Source organism: Dufourea novaeangliae, unplaced genomic scaffold, assembly GCF_001272555.1.
Source record: "Dufourea novaeangliae isolate 0120121106 unplaced genomic scaffold, ASM127255v1 scaffold57, whole genome shotgun sequence".
Taxonomy (NCBI): domain Eukaryota; kingdom Metazoa; phylum Arthropoda; class Insecta; order Hymenoptera; family Halictidae; genus Dufourea; species Dufourea novaeangliae.
The window spans coordinates 1,265,242-1,289,573 of NW_015373937.1; the positions used below are offsets into that span (position 1 = coordinate 1,265,242).

A 24,332-nucleotide genomic window follows, 5' to 3' on the forward strand; every position below is an offset into this window, starting at 1 on the left:
CCAGTTCTATTGTGTTTCCATTAATTTAAGTTGCCGCGTATACTTCATTATGCACGGGCGGAATTTCAGATTATTACACGGAGGTAAACCGGCCGTGGAGGGACCGGGGGATTTTCTGAAAACTTCAACTAAACTCCACTGTCGCCTTCTTCGCCAACTTCTGCGCCGGCGATGTCCCGATATTAAATGTGGATGAATATTTATGAACAATAATTGTATTTATACAATGTGTCGGGGCACACCCGTCCCGAGCGAACCTCTAATTAAATTCATGCTAATAAGTGTACAGTACCCTCGGAAAAAGGTATAATCTCCCTCCCCCCTTGTATCCAAATAGAAAAAAACAATTCGTCCATGTAAAAGAAAAATCCTCTTGCTTAGAGACGAGAGTTATCAAAAGTTTCGAGCAAACGGGTTAATATGAAATCCTCGTCTGACTTATCAAGAGAAAGGGGTGGGCAGAAGAAAATTCTAGTCGTGACAAACAGCCGACACGCGTACCCCGAAAGTCAAGACAATGCGTAACTTATTTACACGAGGCCTTTGCCGACCGCCACCCTCGTTCGGTGGCAGTTAATTATACGTCTCCGAGGATATAATCAAGCAGCCTTTTCAAAAGTTATCCGCCCGGTAGGTACCCGTGCTCGAAGGTAAATCGATACTAACGAGTCGCGATAGAAGAAACTTAATTGTTCGACGTTATAAGAATGGAATTGAATGCCACAGAGCCTTCGAATCTATAAAGCCTCTATCGTATCGATCCGGCGGATCTAATTGTAATGATATCGGGGGTGGGGGTAGAGGAGAGAGCCGCTTGAATTTTCAAGGGGGCGGCGAAGGCGGACGACAGAAACAGCAACGGAGCCGGACAAACCCTATTCCCGTATGCACAAAGGGCTTGGGAGCCAGGCGAAACGTTTTGCCTACCGTACGTGCGACAACCGGACCCCAATTTCCCTAGCCCCTTCTAACTTTCATTATCTCCCGTGCTGTCTGAGGTGTTTCTTCTATTGCATTTTACAAACGCTAATTATTACCGTACTATCCCTAGGCGAATTAACAGACCCGACAGCCAGCCGTTGCTCGCATTCGATGCCCAGTTGAATTAAAAAAGAGAAAACCCTGCAACTAGAATTACGACGTCCTGTACATGTCCGTTGTGAAACAATAATTGGCGGGTATTAATTGCAGGGGGTTGGCTACAATGGGGTGGTGGGAAACGAACCGTGGGGGACGCGGAGAAATTGCGAAAAATAGTTCAATAAATGATACGACACGCCAAGTCGCGTTTGTTACCGAGTAAACGGAACTGTAAACGATACATTACGTTTTGTCAGAATAATTATTTGTTACCGGTGAATAATTATTCGCAAACGTGTAATTTTTCAAGAGCACGAAAAGAAAGTAATTCGTTACGCGGTTAGTTCATGTATCAAACAAAGTGACACTATAGCTATTACGCTTGAAGTATTGGACTTGAACCTATGATGTTTTATTTCACGCGAGAAAATGAACATTCACATGCCTGGTGTGCGTGTGATCTAATGCATGGCCAAAGATCGACGAGTGTCTATTCAGTATTCTTGATAAGAAAATATTTTAATAAGAATTTCGGAAAGCTCTTTGAAAATCGTTTGCTAGCCCGGTCGAAGCCCTGCCCGGGGGACTTTCATCGGCAAAGAATCCAATCAGCGGAGACAAACGTTCAAGTGGTATGGCAAAAATTAAAAAGGATAAAGAGGAAGACTCGTGAAAACTTCGGCAGGTACTCGAGGCCAAATTGACACCTACGATCCGACAGAAGAGGAGGAAGTCCCGTTGAGGTAAATTGAGGGCTCGATGGGGGGAGGAGGAGGGCGACGAGGGGGTGGAGTACCGGCGGGCTTCTTCGAGGGGTTTGGCGAGGGCTTGTAAGCAGAAGGGAGGAAGAAAAAGGAAGGAGAGGAGGAAGAAGGAGGGTTGTGGTGGTGGTGGCGCGGAGGCCCATTACCGGTGAGCGTGTGTCTCGAAAACCGCCTAAAGCGGATCTAAAAGAGGGTAAAAAAGAAACGACGCTCGCATGTCTCATTGCAATCTGCAAATATTGAGAATGTTTTCCGGCATTGCGGGAATCCCTGGCGTTGCGGCCGCGCGCGCGCCACCAACCAATTGCGATTATCTGACAGAGATACCCCCCCCCCCCGCCCCCCAACTGAATTAGGTGTTCTCGTGTCCCGTGATACAACGAACAAAAAAGATCAGCTAATGGGCTTTCTATCGGCTGACTACAACCCGACCACCCCCCTCAATCTCTTTCTACTGGGCTCTCGAGTTTCGGATTGGTATCGACTACGGTAGACGTCTTCCTGGGTTATCACGAAAGTGCCTGTGTGCAAGGTGAATTCCTTGGAACCTACCTATAAGATTTTTACATTCTTCGGTAGTCAGTCAAATTATTTCTAATCATTCGCTAAAGGATTATACATAGGAGTATTATAAGAAACTTGAGTTTATGAAAGGACAGCGTTCGTACCGTATCTAGGATCGCTGTTAGGGAAATTGTCAATTAACATTATACACCTCGAAAATGCTGCTGTGACAAACGGCCAATGGTGCAGCAATTAAAGATCGTGAAACGGTAAGTTCACGAGCGACAAAGATACGTAATGGAACAAAAGTCACCCCCTTCTCCCGCTCTTGCACCCTCGACTGACCCGCCGGAGTCGTCGTTACGGTATCGGTCGTGTTCGTTGGTAAAGAAGAACAATTAAAATATGACAATCGTTAGATTTAATTATCGGGACAAAGGGCAGCGGGTAGCACTCCGATTGTCGGGCAAGAATGCTGTGCGCAGCTGAAAACTTGAAAGACATTTAAAAGCGCGGCTAAAGGGACGGAAGCGTGATGGAAAGAGAGCATTCTCACGGATGATTTCGCTACCGTCTGACTACGGGCTCGACTCCGCCGAGGTATTATTAAGTACAGGGGCATAACAATCAAAGAACGAATCTTCCGAATCATTTATAACAGGCGTTATGGTAATAACAATTATCGCGGACCCGTCCTCTTTTCACCGAGAGGAAGATTCTCTCCAGAGAACTTTCTTGTCCCTTCAAAAACCAGATTAACGGGTGTAGCAAAGGAATTTTATATAGGTCGTTCATGGAGAAGATTCTCTGATTATTTACAACGGAAACTAGAAAATAGTGTAATGTTTGCGGATAAGTCGAAGATTTAGCCTACTGGTAACATTAAGCCGTTGTTGTACTTTTCACGAGGATCAACGGTAGATTTACGAGGAATATACTTTTCATGTCGCACTTGAAACTTTCCCTTCTTAGATTTACTGTTCTTCTTTAACAGTATACACTTTACTGCCCGGGGAAAAAAAAACTTTCTTTACTAGAAAAGAAGAAAATTTCCGCGAAACAAGTTTTTGTTCCCCTAGAAAAACTGCTTTCAGTGTGTCCTGTTTAACAAATGCTCGTACACAATATAATTATTCCACGGAATTAAAATATTCAAGGCGAAATCGTGGAAGGGATGAAACTTCATGGTACGAAACTAGTTTACCGGAAGTCGGGGCGAAATTACGCGATTTAACGGCCGTCATCGTCGCAGTCGCAAGGAAAGACGGAAACACCGTCTTCCAGCAATGTGAACAAGACGTCGGCCCAATGTTATTTTCCACCGTCACACCGGGTTAATCATCCCCCAAAGTTACGGGGAACGACACGACTGACGGGCAAACAGGAACGAGGAGGATCGTCTCGCGCAAATTTCCCTCGACCATGCAGTACCGACAGAGCCACGGCAAGACCCGCTTAAAAAACTTTTCAAATTTAACCCCATCCTCGACGAGGTCCTCTGGACGAAGAACACCGTGGAAAAATATACGGATGCAGTGTACACGAGGTGACGAGCCTTGTAAAATTTACGTCGAAGAAACCAGAATAGATCCGATGAACCTCTTTCATTAAGGAATGTATCGGACTTATCTTCAAAATAGAACAAAGTCAATAAAAATTTAATTAAAAACTTGAATATTAAATACTTTGTTTCACGCAAGATATAACTTCCTATTTTTAAACATTTTTTCCACATTCAGTACATTGTGCTTTCAACACTTTCAGAACCGGAGACATAAATTTGCGTTTCCGTGTAATTAATATAATGTTACTAAAGTAGGAAAAAGTAGACTTCTTTACCAAAGTACAAAAATCGTCGTTTCAAGACTACGAACAGAAGATCTTGAATTGATCGAGAAGACGACAAACGAAATAAAAGATATTTCCCTAGAATTCGCAGCTAATATGCGCGAAACTGGCACGAGTGGATCATCGAAAGTTGTTGGAACGCGGCGTAAACGCGAAACACGGTGGTCCCAGGGTGGGAATGGCGGAGGAGTCGCGTGGATTCGAGGTTTTGCCTCGATTTGTATCGAAAGAGTGAGTCGAGGGGGAGGGGGATACGGCGACGTGAAGTTTTCCAATTAAACATGGATTATATCGCAATGTCTCGGTATTGAAAATACATCGATACCGCGGTCGGTGGCTGTATAGAGACGAACACCATCCCCTCAGTGAACCAGCCCCTTCCTCACATAATCGTCCGGGCACAGGGTTGAATCTTCCTCCGACCAGAATCATCGAAACTTCGGTCAACAACGACTCGGCGATATCTCGATGTATCACGAAGCAGACGAGAAGCGGGATTACCGGTGGCCTTTTCCCCCATGCCTTTTTTTTTCTTCCACCTCGTTTTCCCTTCGGCGGATTGTTTAAACCGTCTGCCGCCCAGCCTCCACCGCCCCCTTATTCCACGTGGAGCACGATTGTACGCGAACGAGAATCGTGAAAATTTCAAGCAAGCCTGCTGCACCACGCTCTTGTACACACCGTCCGCGATATATCTATATCGCGATGTTTGCCGAAGTTCAACCAAAACGGGCCCACACTCTCTCTGTCAACCGGATATCTGATTAAACATTGTCCCACCCCTCTCTACTTCATCCAAGGAATTTTCAATCCTTCTTCGCGATTTACCACGATACCCAGTCTAGGCACGAATCAACGTGAAAATAAATTCGTCGACAATGCGATAAGACGTGTGTACATTTTTGATCGAATGTCTGAATCAGTTTGTCCAGAATTATCCATTTTCTTACCGTTGACTATATACTTTCCAAAGAGTCTAACATTATCGTACTGAATATGTAGCTTCCATTACTTTTATTTCGATCGCTTAATCGTTCGTCGTAGATTGAACGATAAAATGGTGAATGCGGTTAAGGGTGTAAATTCAGAATCGTCGATATCAGTCGCGGTCGATGCTATAACTGAAAGGGGAAAAAAAGTTTCCCAGTCGATACTGTTTCGCTACTCGTGTACGAAAAACAGCGGGATACGATTTGAATTCGATATAGGGATACAAGGCTCCTATGGTTCGGCTAGTGATCTGTAAATACATCGGCCGGATTGGATTGGCCCCTATCAACCTAACTCCCTGTCTACCAGGAAGTTTCGTACTTTACCCAACCCTACTGCTCCCTTGGAAAAAATCCCTCGGTCCTAGTATAACAGCCACTCGCTATATAAACCGTACCATGGATCCCGAATTTTGTGTTCTGGCGTTCACGTTCCTATCAACGGGAAATCGAAATATATTAACTACAGTCTAAAGTTGGCTCTCGGTCTCTCAGTCATTCAAAGACATATCCGTTCCACTTTTTTTACACGTGTGAAATGGCAGAACGAGACGCGCGTGAAGTCTCGATACGTCAATCGTCCCTCGAAGATTAACGACCTTACTCGAGGAAGCGATCAGCCGCGACCGGGGGGTTGAAAACGAACGTATGCAGGCACGCGTATGAACACTATCGATTCCTGAAATTATGGCAGTGGGTCAAAGAGGGGTGAAACGGCGCCGAGAGCGGGAGAAGGAGCAGCATCATCGAGCATATTCAACGAGGGAAGTACAGGGTGTACCCTTTGTTTCGAAAGGGACGGAACGATCCTCTTTAAGGGATGATGATACACCAAATGAAATAGTCTTACTGTGTACAAGATACCGCTTGGACTGCAGAATATCAGTTTCGACATGAAACTAGTACTCGACAAACATATGTTACATACTTCTCTAAAATAAGTGTTCTAATTTGATGAAACTGTAAATGTCATACTTTTCATCTAGGAGATTAAAAAAATGATATTAAACGATATTCCAAGTTATCGTTTCTTATGATTTGTATTCTTCTTCTCAGTTTTAAGATAGTTCCACTCGCAAATCGATCGAGACTGAATGAATATTAACCATTAAATTAAAAACAGATGCTATATATCAGTGGTCGACAAACTTACAAAAATATCATATTACATACGTGTATGTAGTATGCAATCAAGTTTATAAAAAAATATTGTATAATGTTACGGGAACCGGAGTAAGGGTCTAAAAGTTTGGCAACCGTGGATATATATCTTCAAAGTATGAAAATCTGAATGAGAAGAATTTTCAAATAAATCAACATGTCGCAGAAAAATTGATTTGAAATTATAGGTACGTGCTGATCAATCTCTGAAAAGTTCGTAGTATCGCCAACGAGAAGAGAGACCCTTCTCCACCCTTTCATCCCCTTCGATTTCCAGTCCGCGCGCGAGCCTCCCTCCCGGTCGGAGGAGTGCAGGCAGCAGGCGGCGGGCAGGCAAAAGATATTAAAACAATCGGGCGTTGTAGGGCGCCCCCGCCGTCGGGTTCCCTTTAAAATTTGCAAATACACGAGTGAAGTGCGAATTTATTCGTCGGTCTGTAACCGCGCGGGCGGCTCCTCTTCACGGCTCAGGCTCGGTTCAACGCCGTGAGCCGTTTGCGGCAGCCGCGAAATGGAAAAACGGGTTTTCCTTCTCTCACGGCGCGTAGAAAGAGAGAAAACGGCTGCGTGCCGCGCGCGCGAAAGGGATTAGCATAGCCCCCCTCATTAAAATACAAACACAATTCCATCGGGCCCCCGTACAGCCGCCTACTTCGCCTGCAGACGCCGATCTCGAACAACCACCAGCCAACCCGTTTTCCACGTTTCCCTCTCTTCCAACCCGACGACTATCACAACCCCTCCCCCCTGTGTCCATCTTTTACCCTCCGAAGAAGAACTTTTAATCCATATTCGTTAAGTCTCCACAAGCAACTTCTGACATCTGCGCCGTATCCTCCCGCCTCGATTATTTTGTCGACGATCCTAGAAGACACAAGCAAATCGAGCAGAGAGATTTTGCGAATGGGAAACCGAGAGAGAGTTGCATGATGGCGTGGGGATGAAAGCGGGGTGGTGAAAGGGAGGAACCAAGAAACAGGTCGGTTAAAAGCAAAAGACGATGAAAAGGACGCGTCTTCCGCGCGGACGATCGGCACATGCAAATGCTCTCTCCACCCGTCGGAGCTCCTCTTAAACTTACCAACGTGCTATTTCCCGTCTATTCGAAACCTACTGTTTCTACTTCGATGATGTTCCCACGTCTGGTTCCTCCAAACAGTGAATGAAGGAACGAAAAAAGAGGTGGAAAAGTATTCGAGTGACAGACTGTACCTTCTATATCTTCTTCATTGATCCTTTAAATCTACTCGTTCCAATACTTATATTTATTATTGTATCAAGTACGTACCAGCGATAAAGTTGTGGAAAAACCTGTATATTCGATCTATTGTTATTGATGTTTTGTTCTAGAAATGAGAAGGATGAAATTTCGATAAACACGACTGAGACACTGTCTGCAGCGTCAGCTATTAGGAAAACTGGATGGACAGATCTCTCGGTCTCCGGGGGTGGTTAAACCTTATTGACCCGAAAAAGAAAAGTAGCCGTAAACAACCCTCCTAAATACCCCTGACCTCTTACTAGCGTATAGTCATCGGTTTAACCGCTGCTCTAACGACCCTCGGCTTGTTTACTGATCGGGAATGCCTTTACGTGATCGAACCAACCGCTATGTAGTTGACGAACAAGTTTATTCGTAAACACCCTTGCTAAAGAACATCGTGGCCACTGAATTTCCTTTGTCTCGTCAACTTTCAATAAGATTAGTCCTTTAAGATTAATTAAAAAGTATCAGTACTATATCCCTGTGCGATTGGACTAAAGATAACTTCAATAATGTCGGAAACGTTGAAATAATTTTTCCAAAAGCACACCCCTTACATCCAAAAGTCTCAACGGTAACGACTACCCTCTGAAACGGAGCATACGTAAACAGAGTCGTGAAATTAACCAGAAAGTCAGTAATTGAGACCAAGTCTACTTAACGAATAACGAAACACTCGAGGCACGAAATCGCTGAAAACAGAGACGCCCGGTCGTACGTACAGGTGGGTAAACATGTACGGTAGGATGAGGGGTGGTTGGATACGCGAGGATCTCGTGCTCTCCGTAAATACTAACGAATCTATCTTGGAGATTGTTAAAGGCTACAAGCTGCTCTGGCAGAGCAGGTTTGGGATATATTTTCAACGCAAACAACCCGGTTTTCCCGGCGCTAATCGTAGGAGAAGCTTAACGCGCGGAGAGAGGCGCGTGGCATTTCTTTGAAGGGCTTTAGACGAGTGTGTAGGCCTTGCCAAATACAGGATCCGTTTGACCGTCAAACGTACAGAGCGGGAAAGCTTTTATCCTTTCCGCCCGCTCGGCTCATCCTGCCGCGTAGAGGAGCCTCTTCAACCCATTCCAACGTTCCCCTGGCCCACAAAGGAAAATATTTACAAATATTTCGCAACTGAAAACGGGGTTCACGCTGCCAGTCCTTTCCGACACCTTTTCTCAAGAAGGAGAAACACTTTCGTTTCTTTCTTCTCTGACTATCTTTTCGTCTCGGACTCATTGTCAGCTGGACGCACAAATTCTCTGGGAATCTATCAAATCGAAAGAACTTCCATCTTCGAGTACAAGTTACCGAGCAAATAAGATTCTTCTTACATCGAATGACTTCTCGACGAAGAAATTCGGGGGGATGAAAGGGGCTAGGCCTAACTCGGTTTCGTTCTACCTCGATTTCTTTATTGAGTAGCTACCACCTCGCTGATACATATGCAGACTCGATATCTTCGGTAGTTATTCTTTCAGGGCTTACCAGAGAGAAGAAGATAAGGGAAAAGCCAGCAGTAATTCGAACCTAAGGGAACTCGCTGATAAAACAGTACCTTTGATGTCTTCGTGGAACGATAGGACTCTTTTTTTTTTTTACGATCTTGCGATCAATAAAGTACATTGAAACTGTCAGCAACGAACACACGTGTTTTCCACGGGAAATCTGCATGAATGCGTTTAAGTATCTCTCTCTCCCTCGGACTGAATCTAAACCCCGATTAGCGGTGAAGATCGAAGGGACAGAGGGATGATGAGAGCACTTGCCCTTGGAGGCCAGTAGGGTGTGGCTAACGGTCGAGTAAATGAAGGGTCACATTACGAGTTAATGTTCAGCTGTTACGTTTGTGTAATTCGCCTAATTGTTCTGCCTCAGAGATTTGGAAATACTCGTCGAGCCTTACTAAATTAAAACCCATACCAGACGAAAATCCTTCGAAAGAAAAATTGAAGAATAGAGCCTTTTGCTCAAACAATACAACATTCCCCCTTCTCTCCATGGAACACCCAACTCAAACACAAAACCCTTAGGAAAGCAAAGAAATAACAAGAAAAACAGTGGAATAAGGAAGGCCTCTATGTCATCTAGGAGTTAATCAATTCCCCAAGAATTCCATAAGAAACGAGGTTTGTGGCGGAGGAAGAAATCGCAGCGTCGATACAGAAAAGGAAAGAAACGAAAGTAGAAGATGTAGCGCGCGTCGAGCAAGGGGGGGGGGGTAGGACTGTCGGGACAGGAAGCTAAAGAGGGCGGTTAACAGGAGCTTCGGGGCAATAAGCGACTCTACAAGCTTTGGGAGGCGACGAGAGATGACCGCACAGGAAAAGCCGCACTGGTCAGCAGAAACAGCTCGCAAAAACACGGTCGGCCAGCCTCTTCTCTGCCCCACAGCAGCGGCAGCAACCCCAGGGAAAGCTCCGCCGTCGACCACCCACACCTAAAACCCTATCTACCCCCACCCTAGTCGACGGTGGGCTCTCCCACCCACCCTCTTCTCGTTCTTCGTCGTTTCCTCGCTCCTTTCCGCGCCAGCTACCCGCCACACGTTAAGGGTTGCTTAGGTAGTTGGTACAGAGAGGGGGTGTAGCGTGGTGGAGGAGAACGAACAGGAGGGGGTTTGCTCGGTGGCAAGATTACGGCGAAGTTGCGCTCATTTAAATAATGCGCACAATAAAGTATGCAATGGCTAAGATCGGGGTAGGGGCTCGGGCTGGGTTCCGTTAGCGCTCGATGTTCCTGTTTCAGGGGGTGGAGGGATGGCGCTCCCGGGTGCAGTCACGTACCCTTGAAGGAGGAAGAGCCGAGAGAGAGGACCCAGACGTACGTACCGCGCGCAAACGTTTATACGGCACCGCGAATGTTCCGTGCGCCCACGATTAGGCTTAGGGGTGACGTTTTAGAGTTCATTCCTTGGGCTCGCGTTTCTATATTGAAGTTTATTAAAATTCTGGAATGTATGGTTCACCCTTTTAGCAAGATAATTCCTTCTTTAGAATATACTTCTATAATTTTCTTGATTAGTACACTGTCTAGCTGTTATTTCTATTTAAAATATACATCAAACGAGGATAAGATGTTTTTATTCCATGGAGCAAATTATAGTCTGACTGTTACTTGTGATCATTCACTGACTACTTATAATCGACGTAAGTAGAAGTGTCCAGAATTGGACAGACACGTGGTAGAAGAATGCATTCGTGTTGTTTGGATGAAAAATAGAATTATGAATAATTTGTAAAGTAAATGTTTTAATAAAGTTTAGCACAATTTACGTGTTTTATTAACATAGTAAAGCCTCTAACACAAAATTCAAAAGATATTCCTATCTGAAATTGTGAACTTGCATAAACTTTCGCAGTCGAATGAGTAGAAGAATGAAGTTATAAAAGTTACAAAGATTTTCTTAACTGACGATAATACAGAAACGACTTCTTTTTAAATAGCCAAATGTATTTCGATATTTTTCGACTGTGAAAATCATCGCGATTACTTTCACGTTACCGAATCTTCTATCGCGTATGTATCAGAGGGGTGAGAGTTCGGGCGTTCCGCCCCAAAGGTTTCGCCGATCGATTGCGATTCCCAAGGTCATCTAAGTTTTCCGACCATAGACATTGCGCGGAATGACCTGCTTCGATAGGTTACAGGGATTCCGGTATAAATCCCTTCCAGCCGAAGCAAAAAGTTTTTGTCGGCAGTAATCTTGCATCTCCGACACCCCAAACTCGCTTTCTTTTTCTCCGACCCCGCTTCTCTCCCCCAGCCTCGTATACCGAAATGTGCTCGTTCGTCAGGACGAAATCGAGTATGCTAAAAATGACTGTGTCTGGATTTTTTTTCTTCTCCGATTCGAGAAAACCTTTCACCGTCTTAAATTTCATTGTGAAAAGATATTAGATGTACCAGGAAGTAATCCACCACTTTCTTAATGAAACAGTTCCTAATAACTACTTAAACATTTTGTTTCGAAAACTGGCGTAGGGTCTTTCAAAAAATCCCCTTTGATATGAATATTAAACGTATAAAAGTTAATGTATTATTTATTGATAGACCAATTAATTAAATTCTGAATACGAGAAAGAATGAATAATATGTTAAATTTGTTACGTATCGTGCAATGGCAATGACTCCGTGAGAAAGCAAGAGAAATGGAAAAAGTAAGAATAGTAAATAATATATTCGAGTAATGAGGGGTAGTCTTTTTTCACCTGTACCCCACTCGACGGTCTATCTTACGAGAATAAAGAGGGAGAGGCGTGAGAATGAATGTAATGAAAAACAGGGGCTGCTTAAATAAAATAAAGCTTGTCGGCATATTATTGGCGGGAGGGTTGCACTTTATCTTCTTCCTTACCCTCATCCTTCGCGCCACCCACCGACTGCGCACTTCATTTTTTCCGTTTGCTCTTCACCCTGGAAGTACTTTCATTTGCTGAATAATGCCATATCCCCGCGTGATGCTTTTAACGATGCAAATAGACCAGTGTTTTTATTCCACGACCACTCAATTACACCGGGAGGAAAGGGTGAAGTAAGCTCCCGACGAGCAGCATTTGTTGGTAATATCGAATTGTCCACCGATGACGCAATTGAAATCCCGATTTCAACCCCTTTCGTCGAACGATAGATTTCCCCCTCCCCTGTCCCGATCCGGCGACTCGCTCGAACAAAAATGACAAATAGCATGGGCGAAGGAGGCGTCTAATTTACATATCCACTAATCTCTGCCTCTCTTCGTGTCTCCGGCTCTAATTCCGCGCTAATTCACCGCCCTGCTGGAAAACGGCGATGAAATTGTCCGAACCCCCCTGTAGACCGCCTTGTTCATCGCGCGAGTAACATTACGACGCAACATTCACCCTCGCCCCTTTCCTTCTCGAAGATAGATACGGAGGGATCTAATTCCAGTCAACGTTGCTTTTTCAATTGCGTGTAAACAGTTGGAAATGCAATTTCAGAAGCGGCAGATAAATCTGATTGCAAGAAAATTAAGTTTTTCCCTGTGGCTGACCATGACGGGTATACACTACTTAATTAAAATATACTACTAATTGACGTTAATTTCCATAAAAGTATTATTTTAACATAGATATATTTTTTAAATAGAGGATTGCATTATTACTAGATTGTGAATATTTGTGCGTTAATCACGATTAGAACAATAAGAATTCGAAGGTAAGTCTGTGAAAATTTATTCACGAACAATCATTGTACGTGCCTGTTTTAGCTACTAATTGAGGATCAATTAAACTCGAGTCAGTGTGTCGTTTCACCTATAGTTTCTGTCTAATGAAGGATGTAACGGCACCGTCCCATAAACATTTCGAAATTGTGCAGGTGCTGTTCCTGATTTATGACGGGCAATTAGAATCTGACTGCCTTATTTGCCGTCGTTGCCACTAAGAAACGCCGCCCGGCATGTGAACGCGACGCATCGTAATCTATGCTCAAAACCCTAATTTCGAAATCTGACGCCAGATGTTAGACGATGATCCGGGGAAAATGTAAAATATAAATACGTCACGAGTTGTCCCAAAGATTGACAGAGAAATGACGGATAAATATGGTGTGACTTGTGTGTAACCGATCGTCTCTTATTATATTCAAAGAATTGATAATCGCACGGAATCGAAACGAGCTGATCGTCTCCCCTCTACGACAAGACGGGTATGCGCGTTACACGCGGAATTAATAATGTAAATTGTGTAATGAGACTATGCTGTAAGCGGATTATAGAATCCGAGGGTGAAGTCGACGTCGGAAGGAGACAAATGAAGAGAGATGGTTTGCGGGAACTGGAAATGCAATATTCCGTGAAAACCGTCACCGTGGGGATCACAAAATAAATAGATATACGTGGCTGGAGTTCCTCGGACAATTCCGTGAACTTTCTCGCCCATTAATTAAGGATTATTTACCGGATTCCTCGATAGACGGTAAATTATCGTTATCACGGAATTAATATACCTTAAGAACTTCAGGAAATTATCCTTTCATACGCGTACTAAAATATCTCCATGACCCCGCACTACGAAATATAAGTTCTGTGCCAAAAGATTCTGAATACTGCAAACAATATCAGAAAATTAAGCCACAACAAGCTTAGAAAAAATAAGTGAAACAACAGGAGCCTCTCTCGCCCCTTACCGCGTTGTAGTCTCTGGATGATTAAATAAATCCCCGTTTTCCTTTCATTAATAAGGACAATAAACAACTGCTCGACCACCGGTACGAGCCGATCACAATTAATAATTCAACAATTCGGGCAAACGATAAGCTAATCCAGTCAATCGGTCGCCTCACCCCTACAACCGGCTGTATTCACCGTAGAAAATGCAGCATGCTTCGATAAATTCATCTCCGCGGAACAAGCGATTGTTTTCCGAACGAGCCCGATAAGGACAGAAACGGAAATGAGTAAAGGGGGTGGGAAGGGTGGACGGGGGGAGGAATAACCCGACGGAAAGCTCCGAGAATGGCAGAAGGAGCAAGAGAAGGAGGAGGAGACGACGGAGCATAGGAGGACTTGAGGGAGAGATGGCCCGGCGTTCATCGGACATTTATCCAATTAACCGATTCGAGTCGAGTAACCGGGGGTCAGGAGATCGTTCGGATACTTATACAGGGTGTAACAGAAACGGGTGGACAAATTTCAGAATCACATACGACTCGTCTCAACGCTTTGCACATCAGGGATTATCTAAGCTTTCCAGGACCGTCGATTAAAAGCCGAAGATCTATTACCGAATTCATTGATCGACGTAGCAAGTTACAATTGTCAATCAATGAAAGAACCCCTGTAGAATACAGCAATTAATTTTTCAAATTCCTTTTTTCTGGATAGAATTTATGGGGAACCTCGTCGACAAACACTGACAATCGAAACTTAATAGGTTTCAGTTCGAGCAATATCTTCAATGAAATGAGCCAAGAAAATGTATATCTTGCTATTCTGTACATTCCTGCATTCGTACTGATTCCAAAGTGTATCCACCGAATTCTGTTACACCCTGTATAGACGATGTACACGGTTCGGTGCACGGAGCGTACCAATAATAGACACGCGCACGTCCGTATAGAAAGACGAGGTAGCTCGGTTACGTAATGTCGAATGTTGATCTGTTATGTTTAATTACGGAAGCTGATATTGACGGGTCGGTATGTACGGGGTCGAAAGAGGATGGAATCGTTCGAACGAAGAGGACAGCGGATCGGAATCGGTCCCAGTTGCTTGTTCGTAAAGTCAACCCCTTTCTCTTCGGTGGGGTTGGCTTCGAAAAGGGGTTCGGGAGCCGGAGTAGAACTACTGAGGCGCTCTCGGCCACTGTCGAACGAAATGGCCAGCAATATTGTCGTCGTGGTCCGGGGGATTTGCGTGGGGGCAGATCGACCAAGAGCAGGGGAGGGGCTCGAGTGACATGGGAAATTAATTATACGCTCCTGAAAGTCCTAACCTTCGCTTCGTCACCCATAACAGATCGCGGTCCCGTCCTCTGTAGTCTTTCGTTTAATCTTTTTTACAACGATAAAAATTATTACTATTGGACGTACGCGATGACTGGCTCGCGATACTAATCAGGTCAGGTATATCAACCTATTGATTTTATTTCGTGTAAATCTGTTTAATGTATTTTATGACTACGTTGCATTCAATCACGATAATACGACTATATTACTTGTATTGTATTACAGAAAAAGAGGATAATGATAAAAGAAAGTATAAAGCAAAAGGAACACAACAGAACAAGTTTCTATTATTGTAAAAGGTGAAGTCCATCGATTAGTTGTAACCTGATCCTGTTTCTAAGTAGGTACATAAATATAACAGATCTGGTATGGGTACACCGAATATTTATAAGTTTTTTAATATACGCGACACATTAAGAGTTCAATGTTCGTATAAAAGAAGAATAAAATGTGCTCGTATCGTGAGAGATAGAAATAAAGACTGATTCAAACCCACCGAACACGCCGCCCTGAGAGTACATCCGGGGATCCATTACCCAGATCTTGGGATTCAACTGTCCGAGACGACCGTAAGATTTGTGTTTTCACTTTTGTATAGGGGTGCGGTGTTTCCGAGCGTTTCGTTTCCTCGCAATTCACCGCAGTAACGACGAGAAACACGACAATTAAATAACTATATTATACATGAACACTCGTCAGCAAATCGAAAGGAGAGTGGTTTACATCGGTATTCCCGACAGCGACCCAACGACTTCAGAGTTTATCGGTCGTTCTATGCACGAAATCTGCGAAAAGAAAAAAAAAACCGATTTGTCCCGAAATATGTCGGCTTTTATATATCGTTATGGAGCGTACACGTGGGGAACGACGTCGTAGCCACCACCACCTACCAACTTTCTATCTCCTTTCTCATACTTCACCACCACCGCGCGCGCCCCAGCACACACATACGCTCCGATATTTATTTTTATTACAATCCGTATACTCCTGAGTCAACAGTTTTCTTTTTTCAAAGGTACGAATCGATTTTCGCACGGTCGTCGAACGGAAAGACGCAGAAATTTCAACGGTGGAACACGTTGAACGAATCATCGATTTCAGCTTATCTCCGACGCGGAATTAAAGTCGTCGATGCATCCGCGTGTTCCATTCTTTCATAAATAGAGAGCAGTCGGCCGCGATTTAAGTCGAAATAAATTTGTCCGCGTTCGCATTATATCGCTTTAATGTTTTTGAGACGGCACCATACCCCTCCCTTCTCTCCGTTGGAAAGTTAGCGGCTACTAGCGAGTCCAGTAAATCTTTTACCCCGCCGCCACCATCCCTAAAATCTCCCTCGGCTGCCTAGCCATTCTTATTCCCTCGTTACTCGCAGCTTCGCTCGAGGCGGCTCTCTCCTTATTATATCGTCTTTCCACGCCATAAAATCGGAAAAGAATTTCGCTCCCCAAGACAATAGAAACTAATAAATTTGATTACTGATTACACTTGCGAATTTCTTAAATTAAAAAGACAATCGTATTATTAAGTGGAACAATTGCGCTGACTTTTCTACGACTCTAAACTATGGTACGTTCGATTGAGAATTCCCTTATGATGCACGGAATTCATTCTGGAAAACGAAATAGGTTCGTACGGATGAGTACAGTTTGAAGTTTGGCAACCTTAAATCTTATACCTCGTCACATCGTGAGATATTCTAATATTATGAAAGCAAGTTGGTATAATTAAAGTGGAAGTGTCTTTAAAATAGCCGCAGGTAATCACGGCAAGAAATCACCCTCTCGAGTCTGTCTAAAATTTCATTCCAGCATTACGCAAACTCTAACAGTATGGGACAAAGCAGTAACCGTAAATTAGTAACTATATTTGTCGTTCAAAACAAAGAGTATCGTCGCTGAACCATGGAATTTTGATTTTTCGAAAGATACTTTATAGTATGAAAAATCGTATACATATATGTACCACATCGAATAAAGTTTGGATTGTAACTTGGATTGCATAGACAATCATTGCAGGATGTAAAAATACGTAAATGACACTGAACATGATACCGAATACTTTAAGAAAATTGGAGAATTCGCCTCTATGCCTGACTGTCCCAATGAAAAATTGAATAAAGACTAAGATAAACATATGATAATCTCTACCTTCACTTAAGATAGGAAACTACAGGAACTCGAAAAAATGTTGAAGAATGTTACAATCATCGAGTCTTAGAAAATTTCAACCATTTGTTGGAAACTTTGAAGTATTTGAAATTATACATATAAATCTATTAAATAGTATCCGAAGCTTTCGACGAAAATGACACGTAAAGTACATTGGTACGCTATCTTGTAGCAAGAAGGACGTACTAATTGACGACAAGCTTGTCTATTTCGCCGTAGATGCAGACACAGAACAAGCAAACCTGGTGTGAAGTGTGAAGATACATATGTATACTGGGTGTGAAGTCTATTCCATACCTCGTCTATGATAATATATATGTATGTATATAGAACAAATGATTCTTGCCGCTTACGGATAGTCGGTAAAGAAGCTAGCAACAAGAATCAATTGAGCTCGCAGCCATTTGCTCATATTCTTTGCTATATAATTAGTAAACTTATAGGTGAATATGATTGCTAATTATATAACAAAAAATAATGATTGCCCAAGTCTCACCACGTGGAGGTTGCTGCGACTGGAGACCCAAGGTCGATAGACGCGTTCACAAGTTGCACATCTATCGACCTTTTACAAATCAGACTTATTATAATCAGCTTATTATTTTTTAATAATCATACATCACACACACACAACCTAAACTAAACGCAACACAAAATCTAATGTTCAAACGAAGCATTATTTTTTAAACCCGCCCGACTTTCCCCATCTACCGACCTTTGACAAATTGACATTATAACTAACTTGAATCTTAATACACCAATTTTATTAATATTGAACAATGTAAACTTAACGTGGAGATTCTTTTCGTATAATCATGCAATATCAATTAATCGTTCTTCCTTTCTGGTATGCCCCACCTTTGGATGATGGAAATCTTCGAATGATGATCTTCGCGTGAAGAAAAATCTTCATATGATGATCTCTGAAGCAGAAACTGTGAGAATTATAAGGAAACGTTTTTATAGTTTGTAAATAATTCATTCATATGAACTAGTAGATTAATTCCAGAATGATCCCTGAAACAAAAAGTCAGTGGATTATGTCATTTCAATAGACAGTTAATAACTTATAATAATTTGGCAACCATTAATTAGATTGTAGGATGATTCCTGAAACAGAAATTTAAGTGAACATAATTGAATAGAGCGCTGAAATAAGTGAAAAATAGCAGCCACAATAGGGCGCTGAAATAAGTGAAAAAATAGCAGCCACAATAGGGCGCTGAAACAAATGAAAAATAGCAGCCACAATAGGGCGCTGAAATAAGTGAAAAATAGCAGCCACAATAGGGCGCTGAAATAAGTGAAAAAATAGCAGCCACAATAGGGCGCTGAAACAAATGAAAAAATAGCAGCTTCGTAGGGCGCTCAACCTGTGTCCACTCTTTGCATTTCGTTTATTCAGAAGAAAAACCGTAAGTGGACCATTCGTTTCTCCGCAACACTAATTTATTGAATAGGATGTGACAAAATCCTGAGAGCAGCCACAAAGGCGCTTATCACTCGCAACACTAATCATTTGTCAATTAATATCCAGAATCGCAAGAAACGCGAGAGGTGTTTGCTTTGTCCGCCACTCTAATTTACTAAATGTAAAAATGAAAAATCTCCCGTACACCGCCTTTTCATAATACGCAACACTAACTTTAGGTTGATGAAAATAGTGCAGCCACCTGGACTGTCGTGAACCACTCTTTGCAGCTCTTTCAGCTGCCTTGTGGTTCTGCTGTGGTTCCAGCATAGGGCATTTTATCGATCGCAACACTAAAACAAACCCGATCAATCCATATCGCAACACTAATTTAACAAAAAAAACGACTATTTGAAACAATCAAAGTTGAGGGTTCAATTCAACAAGACTTTAATTTAAATAAAAAGTATAAGCAGTCGCGTTCATTCATTTTCGCAACACTACCCTGAAAATATAAAAATGATCTTAATGCAAACACGAAGATTAATATTGACAATTTACAAAGCTAATGCAATCCGTGATCTAGTCTCATCCGCAACACTAATTCAATCCGCGATTTAGCCCAATATTGCTGGTCGTTGGGCCGATATAACGGCCAATGTACAAACTACTACTACTACAACTACAGGCGAGTACAGTGAACAAATATTTAGTAATGACTCCACATCCGAAGATGCAGAGCCATTCGTTGCTGCCCTCTTGAGTACACAGTTTGTGCTGGGCCTCTTCTTTTTCTTCGGCGGTCCGCCCACCTGAAACCCTCATGCTGCTCGGTTGTGGACGACCAACGACTCCAAGAGTCTGTATGATCCCCACGAGTGCAATCGAGCAGTTCGTTCGTTTCGATAATCCTATTTTTCCGACCGCGACCGCGACACAACTATTCGACAAATTTGAAGAATCGAAATCGAAACCGGAAGCAGACGGCATACTCCGCCTGGACCAGCTTCGATTCGACACTACAAATTATCCCGGTAGCAGGACTATCACGCGAAACCTATCAGCGCGTACCCCATCAGAAAATGTGATAGCCTGCCCCGGCCCCTACCTACTTATAGTCTAATCGGACATTCACACACCAGAAAATATGCTACCTACCTACCTAGGCCGAAATTTAACAAGAATTTAGCAAAAGACAGATTCTCACCAAGACACAACACTCCACGGTTCTCAAGCATACGCCCGGGTGCAAATTAGCCTAACACCTAGGGAGAACGTCCCGGGACGTCTCCGACACCCGAGCGCGATATTCAACTTGCACACTCTAATAAGTACGTACCATTTTCCTGAAATCGACTGGCAAAGGCTAGCGTCCATTGCGAGAATAGAAAAATTGTTTGAGCACTATACGTATACTTGGTATACTTTATATCGATTACGTGTTAATTTCCTCGTCTGATAGCGAGGTACTCTAAACCGGTACATATTCCATGGAAATTTTATTATAGACATTGTATAAAGCAAAGGTATATGTACGACCGATACCGGAGTTGTAAGAAATTGTTCCAAAGAACAACTACAAATGAAATGTTAATTGATAGAAATATAACCGACGCAATTCCACTGCCTAACAACCACACACACACAAGTGGAAAATACGTCGTGCACGGTAAGTTAACGCATTGCCAGTCGCATACACATGTTATTGTTATTATATATGAAATCAAATCATCGTTCCCCGTTGCTCTCGCCCAATCAAGTAGCACCTGGGCACGTGAAAGGGTTTGAGCAACGAACACGGAATAAATATCCTGAAAATCCTGACTAAAACAATTATTAGTTTCTGCTCTACTAACGGTCTAATGTATTCTCATTGGTTTTCACTTCATTCGCAACAACCATGACTCGACTTTGTATTAACAAGTAAGAAGATTCTAATGTAAATTCATTTTTAACGACAAAGACTCTACATCATGATTATATAATAAGATATTATACTCTATACATTGAACAACCCTCGGGCGATTCCGTCGTCAAAGTCAATGTAAGACAGATAACATAAATGTAACAAATCAAGTCACTTTGACTCAGAAATCTACCCGTCGCGAAATGCCTTCTTGTACATGGTCTGTAATATCACATTTGTCCAGAACGTTACGCTCTAACTCAATCTATGTATATCAAAATGCACTATTTAATTTTTAAAACTATCTTTGAGAAACGTGAAAGTACGTATTTCTGATATAATTCAATACGCATAGTTAATTTGATAATATATATTCGTCACAAGTATTAATCTTAAACATCTTTGCAATAGTCTGGTATCATATTAAATCCTGCATTTATAAATCAAATTAGTAAATAGTAATAGTAAAAAATAGTATTACTAATTACATTAGTAAATACATTCAACTTCCAGTCATTTTCTTATTTGTCTACAAGTGACAGTACAACTGTTGAAAATAATAATTAACACACTGATGGGTAAAATGAAATTATCTTAATATGCAACAAGTAACTATCATAAAAATATAATTGATGACAGAGGTGTCCAAATGTCGCTCACAAGCCACAAGCTGTTCGAGCCTCCCCTCGTGGGTTTCCTCCACTACCGACCTCAGATTGACTTGAACGAGTCAAACTAAGACCCATAATGAGGGTACCTCCAGAGGGAAAGAATGCTGCTCATAAGCAATAGATTGACACCTCTGCTCTGCCCTTTAGAAAAGACAGAATACTCATTCCTTCTGAGTATACACATAGGTCTACCATACCAACATGTTTATGGAACACTATACATGCTCGTGAAACACAGTAGTACCTTCCCTGCATTTAACGCTCACACTCCATTAAAATGGTCGTGAGTACACGCCAGTACGTTTCGATACTCTACCCGTGTACGTGACCGAATGTGTTCTTTGCCATTGGCGTCGAAAACACCGGCCACGATAACTGCAAATCGCAATGCACTTTTCAATGGTAATACATGCACAACGTGTTAAATTATTCCATACCACGCGGTTTTTCACTAGGGCGTGCATATCGATGCACAGGTGACATAACTTAATACGTCTTCTTTTTATGCACCGATACTTTATTGCGATTCCCAGTACACGTGTTCCACTATTTCATGGAACTTGCAAATACGATTGATACCTTTGTGTCTCGCGACACTGGTTCCGGGATTTGAAACGTGCTGTCGCGTCTCGTGGTATTGCGCTAACTGCTACAACATGCTCATCTAAGAAGGTACCACTATGTTTTCCCCTTTATTTTAAACATACCGGTATGGTTCCGTTTTTTCTACTCTATATTCAAATCTATCGTCTACATTTCTTTTACACATTAATGAGTTCAATACTATTTTTGTACCAGCTGACTGTAGTTGTAGACTACTGTGAATTTATTGTATTTTCTATATTAAGTAATTTTCGTTATGTAAATCGTATTTTATTCTACATTCATAAATGATACCAGACGACGAGATAGAAATTATAAGTAAGAAATGTGACTTAGTTTGCATCACATTCACCTCTATATCAATAACTTACAAATTATTAAAATTGGACTCATAAATATACTTTTAATATAAAATATTTATGAATTGCATTACTAATTGTAAACATGGCGTACAAGAAGACCCTAGCTTAGCTAAGGAACACAACAGATCAATATGTTATTACTCGCGGATATGATTGCATATCCGCGTTCACTGTATTCGCCAAAAGCACGTATACAACCAGTCGCCCGTGCCGCTTCGGACCTATCATCCTACGGCATGATTGGGGACCAGAGGAACAAAAAGCATGCGACTCACCCGATGATAGAAGGGCTCCGAATATGGGAAGAATCTCGTGCCTTCGAGAAGAATCTGAGAAAAGGAACAAAATACATTAGAATCTCTTCTCAAAGTTCCAGCTATGTTGACTGCAAAATGTAAGTAATAAAATATAAAGATACGTACATTCCATGATGGTGGAGCTCTGCCCAAGGACATCTTCTTAAGTGTTCAGTGGTGAAATATGTGATGAATGCAAGCTTAGCCTAAGATCATCTTCTTGAGTATTCAGTGACAAATTATGTGATTAATCTGAAAAAACGGGAACAAAATGTGTTATTATCTCTTCTCAAAGTTCTGGCTATGTTGACTGCATAATATAAGTAATAAAATATAAAGATTCTTACATTCCATGATGGTGGAGCTCTGCCCAAGGACATCTCCTTAAGTGTTCAGTGGAGAAATATGTGAAGAATGCAAGCTTTGCCTAAGGTCATCTGCTTGAGTAATCAGTGACAAATTATGTGATTAATCTGAAAAAACGGGAACAAAAGGTGTTATTATCTCTTCTCAAAGTTCTGGCTATGTTGACTACATAATATAAGTAATAGAATGTAAAGATACTTACATTCCATGATGGTGGAGCTCTGCCCAAGGACATCTTCTTAAGTGTTCAGTGGTGAAATATGTGATGAATGCAAGCTTTGCCTAAGGTCATCTTCTTGAGTATTCAGTGACATATTATGTGATTAATCTGAAAAAACGGGAACAAAATGTGTTATTATCTCTTCTCAAAGTTCTGGTTATGTTGACTGCATAATATAAGTAATAAAATATAAAGATACTTACATTCCATGATGGTGGAAATCTGCCCAAGGACATCTTCTTAAGTGTTCAGTAGTGAAATATGTGATGAATGCAAACTTTGCCTAAGGTCATCTTCTTGAGTATTCAGTGACAAATTATGTGATTAATCTGAAAAAACGGGAACAAAATGTGTTATCTCTTCTCAAAATTATGGCTATGTTGATTGCAAAACATAAGTAATAGAATGTAAAGATACTTACATTCCATGATGGTGGAGCTCTGCCCAAGGACATCTTCTTAAGTGTTCAGTGGTAAAATATGTGATGAATGCAAGCTTTGCCTAAGGTCATCTTCTTGAGTATTCAGTGACAAATTATGTGATTAATCTGAAAAAACGGGAACAAAATGTATTATTATCTCTTCTCAAAGTTCTGGCTATGTTGACTACATAATATAAGTAATAAAATATAAAGATTCTTACATTCCATGATGGTGGAGCTCTGCCCAAGGACATCTCCTTAAGTGTTCAGTGGAGAAATATGTGAAGAATGCAAGCTTTGCCTAAGGACATCTTTTTGAGTATTCAGTGATAAAATATGTAATTAATCTGAAAAAAAGGGAACAGAATGTGTTATTATCTCTTTTCAAATTTCTAACTGCTTCAATTGAGTGGAGTAAATATAAGTAAGTGTTTGAATGATAAATATGAAGTTAAATGTGCAAATATCAGCTTAACTATGCAATAGTTAAAAAATATTCAGTATTAAAGTATTACAGAATAGTTACTACATTCATAAACATATAATATTCATTGTTCATATATAATTACTACTAATACATATACTATACTAAAGTTGTTAGAGTTGTAAGCATGTTCGTTGTTTCTGTCTAAACCAGTTTCCGAATTTCATAAATATTCAAAACATTACAAATATAAAACTTTCAATTTTTACTCATGCTTCTAGTGTGTATGATAAATTACGCAGCTTTTACATAATCAAACTTACTACCGGAACTGCACATAAATGCAAATACGATGATTTCATAAATATAGACTCGTAAAATTAGTAATATTTAAACGATTTCGCGAC

At 41.7% G+C, this 24,332-nt stretch overlaps 1 long non-coding RNA gene across 1 annotated transcript; it reads right to left on the minus strand.

Moving 5' to 3' along the window:
• Positions 1-22,888: 22,888 nt before the first annotated feature.
• On the minus strand, positions 22,889-23,298 carry LOC107185446. The gene is made up of 3 exons (XR_001516162.1): positions 23,284-23,298; positions 23,063-23,188; positions 22,889-22,967 (listed from the first exon to the last, which is right to left on the minus strand). It is a non-coding gene; the product is annotated as an uncharacterized LOC107185446 (long non-coding RNA).
• Positions 23,299-24,332: the final 1,034 nt, after the last annotated feature.